The sequence below is a fragment of the Suncus etruscus genome, chromosome 6 (assembly GCF_024139225.1).
Source record: "Suncus etruscus isolate mSunEtr1 chromosome 6, mSunEtr1.pri.cur, whole genome shotgun sequence".
Taxonomy (NCBI): Eukaryota; Metazoa; Chordata; class Mammalia; order Eulipotyphla; family Soricidae; genus Suncus; species Suncus etruscus.
The window spans coordinates 90,024,203-90,030,202 of NC_064853.1; positions in this window are offsets into that span (position 1 = coordinate 90,024,203).

Below are 6,000 nucleotides of genomic sequence, written 5' to 3' on the forward strand. Positions count from 1 at the left end.
CTGAGGCTATCCACTGATTTTTTAGTTGAGCTACCCTGTTTTTCAGATCTGTTATTTCAGTTTGGCATTTTCTGATTTCTGTCTTTGTGTTCTGTTCAGATCTATTTATGATTTCTTTGAGTTCTACGAACATCTTCCATATTTCTATTCTAAGCTCCTTATCCAAGCGGTTAATCAGATGGGTGAAATTTTTTGGCTCATCGAGTTATCATCTCCATTCTCTGTGCACAGTGTTTACCTGCGAGGTTTCCCCATTATCAGGCTTGTAGTGTTTTTTTTTTTTTTGTTTTTTTTTTTTTTTTTTTTTTTTTTGCGTGTTGTGGTTGGGTTTATAGGTTAGAAAGAGTGTGCAGCCGAGAAGCAAAGCGGAGTGGCCACGCTCTTCTGGGGCCTCGAGGTGACTGTTTTTTGGGGGATTCACTTCCCAGGTCTCTGAGGAGAGCTTCAAGAATTCATGTAAGACAGAGAAGCACAGGAAAGAGTTCCCTTTAGGTCCTCAGAAGAAGAACAGCAGGGAGGAGTCTCCACAGGTAGAGCGATCAGCACTCTGCCTGGCAACCCCCACAGCCAGCCAGTTCTTACTCACTTGCTATCTGGGCAGCTTCAGAATGCAGTTTTTGGGGGGTTCGCTTCCCAGGCCTCTGAGGAGAGCTTCAAGAATTCAAGAAAGACAGAGAAGCACAGAAAAGAGTTTCCTTCAGGTCCTCAGGGTCCTCAGAAGAAGACTTCAAAAATAGCTTACCCCAAAACAAAGGTACACAAGAGAACATCTATAAATATTGCTCTTTGATATCTATTTATTGCCTATTACAGTTAACTAAAGTCCAACACTTCCAATTCTTGGAGTATGGGAGTATCTTTTATTTTATGCTGGCAGTGAAGTCTTCATAATGAATTTTGTAGCAAAATAAGCTTTCATGTAACTGAATCTGGACAGACTTCAGTTCCATCCCCAGCATCCCATATGGTTCCCCATGTCAGAAGCTATTTCTGAGTGCATTGCCAGAAGTCACCTAAGCATCACAGCATCAAATAAGTTGGACATTTTGTTGTTGTTCCTCAGAGTGCATGTCTTTGTTTTTTCTTTTTTGCTGGTCAATTCTATAGCACTTCCATCCATTTTTTTTATAAATTACAGAGTTCCCTTTCTAATGTCCCCAATGTTTACTGTGCCTTTCACGCGACTGACTCTGGAAGGACTTCAGTTTTATCCCCAGCGTCCCATATGGTTCCCCAAGTCAGGAGCGACTTCTGAGTGCATTGCCAGGAGTCACCTGAGCATCAATGGATGTGACCCAAAAACCAAAAAACTTCTGAGAATGCAAAAGCAAAGCAGGATTTATTAAGTCAGAACTCTGGGGCGCAGGGAACAGCCATCAAGGTATCATCTATTTAGCTCTATTGTTCAATTAAATTACAATTTATAGCACTTTATTTAATTTATCAACAAAACTGTTACCCATACTTAGCAATTCTAAGAGATGTCATGTGATAAATATTTTTATGCCTTTAGTCAGTTATAAATTAAAATATGTAAAATTTGCTTGTATTTATTTGACATTTAAAAATTAGTTTATAAAGGAAGCAGAAAATAACTTATTGGTAGGGACCAATATTTCTTTAGGAGAGAGAAGTTTCCAAATATGGTTTTCACAAATTTCATTCGTTTTGACAAAAATTAAGATTCATTCCACAAACTTAATTTTGACATATTTTATTCTATTAATAATTCCATTCAGTGGATACAGTTCCTTTGGAGAAATTCTTGAAATTATTCACATATTTTTATTGTTTTTGTGGGGGCCCAAAGTAACCATTAGACATTTTAATAAACAATCTAGTGTTTTGCCATAACTCTTAATCTTCCAGTATTTCATTGTCTTTAAACGTACACTTTGTTCATAATGAAAACATTTTATTATATAAAACTTTCTAATAGTACATTTGCCATTTATTTTACCTTCTCTACTATTTGTATTTGCTGGGACTCTGTACATTAAAGTCAGTAATTCATGAATAATGATGACAAAAGAGAGAAAACAGTCAAAAGCTGTGATGAGTGAACTTTCACATTGTGAAATAATGCCACCAAAAATCTGATATTTGTATTTTACTATATATTAGCAAAGTATATAGATAGTTAGATAGATAGATAGGTAGGTAGATAGATAGATACTAAGCTATTTACAATTATCATCTCATATAGTCAATCAATTCTTTGAGGTAATAATTATTCTCTCATTTTAAAAGAGAGAAAACTCGGGCCTGAGTGGTGGCTCTGAGCAGTAAGGCATGTGCCTTGCCAGCGCTAGCCTAGGACAGACCTCAGTTCCATCCTCCAGTATCACATATGGTCTCCCAAGCCAGGTACAATTTCTGAGCTCATAGCCAGGAATAACCCCTGAGCGTCACCTGGTGTGGCCCAAAAAATCAAACAAAAAATAAAGTGACAAAACTCAATCACGGCTGCCAAAGGTATATTCCTTAAATGTACATACCTCATAAATGGTAAATGCAGGATTATATTTAAATGCATTTACCCTACTGCAAAGACTTTAAAAAATTTAGGGGCATGATGCCTAAGGACCACCAGGGCTACTATGTCCAGCTGTGTTTAAGAGAAAAAAATGTAGTGCCAGGAATGGCACTTAGATCATCACGCTTGCTAGACATGTCTTTTACCACATTGAGCACATTTACTTGTTTTACTATACTACTGATCTCAAGGACACTGACTCTTTGTGTCCCCGATTCTTACATCCCTTCCCATGGTTATGTTCAAAGAATTGGTTTTATTAGGTTATTGGCATATCTTTAAGAGTTTGTTGAAAATATTCTTAGCCCACTGACTGGGATACTGTTTTTTTACCAAGATAGTCAATAACTGTGTGTGTGTATATATATGTATATATATATATATATATATATTTGTGAAATCTAATAATTTCCACACCTTATTTTAAGATTTGGCTTTGACATTACAGACTCAGCTTCTAACAAACTTAGTTGCATACTATCTTCCAGCCATCCAGTTCATGCCCCTCTGTCTTTGTTTTTTTCACCTGCAGTCTGGCATGTTCTCATCACTTTGTTTTTAAACCCAGAAATTTCCTCAAGAATAAATTTATTGAAAATGCAACATTTTTCTTTTACATTTTTTTTTTTGCCAATTTGAGTTAATGATTTTTCTTTTTGGATTTTTTTTAAGACCTGTGAGTCAAAAAAGAAGTGTGCCATTGTCCTCACATCTTTAATTTCTTGTTTAGTGCTTTCTTGTTATTTGGATGTGGGGGGTACAACAGGCTGTACTCAGGATTTACACATGGCTCTGTACTCAGAAATTACTCCTGGTGGACTTGGGATAATACAGGATGCTGGGAATCAAACCAAGTCAGCTATGTGCAAATTAAGTGCACTACCTACTGTACTATGGCTTTAGCCTCAGATGCCTAGTAAGTTGTTCTGTGATTAAGTGAATAAATAAAATAAAGGGCTTATATGTCCATATTTTAACAAAAGTATAATTTCTTCTTTGATTTTAAGATGATTTAGGAAAAAAACTTTAACTTTTAAAAATAATTTTTGTCACTTATTTTTATCATTATATTTACATAGTAATAATATATGCCCTACTTTGAAAAGCTTTACTTGATAGAGTTTTTTTATAAATATATGTGTAAAAGAAAAAGTATTTCAAAGGTGAAAAGTTTTATAGTTATAAATTTATTTTATAGTTGACTTTCCATATAATTTAATTTTATACATAATAATATAAAATATTTTTAATTCTGATAGCTGTGTTAATATAATTTTATGTGCACCTTATCTATAAATAAATTATCTTTCAGTGTATAAATTTCCCAGTGTGTATATTTCCAAACTCACATACCTATTTTGAATGTAATTATGGATTTTGTTTAAATATTTTCTTAAAATGCTTTACTTAACCTTATCTGTGTTTGAATTGTATTACAATTTTACCAGACATTTCTTTAGCATCACTTACATAGTACTTACAGCATAATAGCATATTACAGTTGCATAAATCAACAATTGAGACAATCTGGTCTCCCCAAACCCCACTCAAAGCTCCAAATTTATTTTTAGAACAAGTAAGAAATTATCATCTAGGCTTTTATTTTTTGTTATAAAGATAGTCACAATTATCCATTTTGAAGAAGAGTAGTATAATCTTAGGAGCCATAGCAGAAGTTAAGTATAAGCCTGAACAGAATATCAGCTTTGGCTACAGAAACAGAATTAAAAATATGCTTGAGTCTCTGTACTGTCTTCAAACTGCCATTTTTATGGTCCCTCAGCTCCAGTTCTGAGTTGACTCTGTAATATAGTATCTGCTTTTGAACAGAACAACAGGGATGGAATAAGGAGGTTTCAGATAATTGGAGTCTGTTATCTCTATTCTTGTGCACACTGGGAAGGGCAATGGAAGACAACATGCATAAGGTGAAGATGCCTAGTCCACCATGAGATATAGTCTCACATAATAATTGATGAAAAAGGTTAGAGCCTGCTGCCTAATTGTTGTTGTTTTTTTTCCTTTTAAAATTGCTTAGTTTAGTTTGTTTACTGCAGAATTGGAAACATGCTGAGCTTGAAAAGTTTCCATTGCTCAAGATAATAAAAGAAGGTTGACTCCTTTGGAGATTCTTTGCCAACGTTTTACTTTATTTCTCAGGTCTCAACTACTTTGAGACATTAGTTGGAATACTTCCTGGGATGATGTAGACTCAATCAAAACTTGCAATAGGGACTTGTTTGTTTCCTTGGAGTCAGGTCACTTAGATGTAAATGCTTTTCCATCAGTCTCTGAAAGAGACCATACTGGAAGGTGAGTGTGTTCCCCACCATGGAAGGAGACTTCTTTATTCCACACTTAACAAAAGAACACCTGGCTTTTTAATTATGCAGCTCAGTAATACATTTTTTTCACAATTATTCTGTCTTTTAATTTTTTTTCTATTCAGTAAAAATGCTGGCTGGAAATAGATTTCAAACAAAAATTGAATAATCTGAGTAAAATGTGATAGTTAATAAGTGTATGGGCAAGATGTAGGGAAAATGCAAAAGACAATACACTGTTGTTGATGTAATAACAATAGCTAGTAGCTAACAGGATCTCTAATTTTTAGTTGATGGTTATGGTTTGGCCTATGGAAACCAGCAGAAAGGATTCAAAGTAATACCCCACTTTTCTTTCGTTTTTAAATTGTACTTAAATGGGACAGTATTTAGTTCATTTAAATTGTACTTAAATGCACTATCCTTAAATGGAAAGTAAAAGAAAATGTTAGACTTGGTAGGCAAGTTTGTGAGGTTTGTGAAATAATTAACTGAGAAAATTATAAACAAAAGGGTAATTTATTAGGGAAATAGAATAGTTGCAATAACGGACCAAGTGGGCTTTTATTCTAAAGAATTAAATAGAACTACTGTTTTTTTTCTTGGTTTATATACAAGATTTTAGATGTGAACCCCTCCAACTCCCAAACTGTGGAATGTTGTTTGCATTAGCCTGGGACTGTGATGTCAGTCTGGGAGGACAGTCTCTTCTTTTTAAATTTCATTTGTTTTGGGACCACACCTGGTGGTTCTCGGAGTTAGTCCTGGCTCTGTGCTCAGAAATTACTCCCTAAGACTTAAGGGACCATATAGGATGCCAGGGATCAAACCTGGATTGGCTACATGCAAGGTAAATGCCTACCAGCTGTGCTATCATTTTGGACTGTCTTTTAACTGTTTAAAAATTATCATTATTATTATTATTAATTTCTAATAGTGTCTCATGGACATTATCCCAACAGACTCTTCTTGCTGCTAGTGCTATATATATTCCACTGATAAATATTTTGCTGAGTTGCTGTAAATGAGCTTTTGGGTCCTGCCTCTTGGGAACAGAAACCTTCTAAAACATCCTAAAAAGCAAACACAGAACTGTCTTTCATTTTGGTTACCTGAAAGTTTCATGACTTGCTTTTTCTA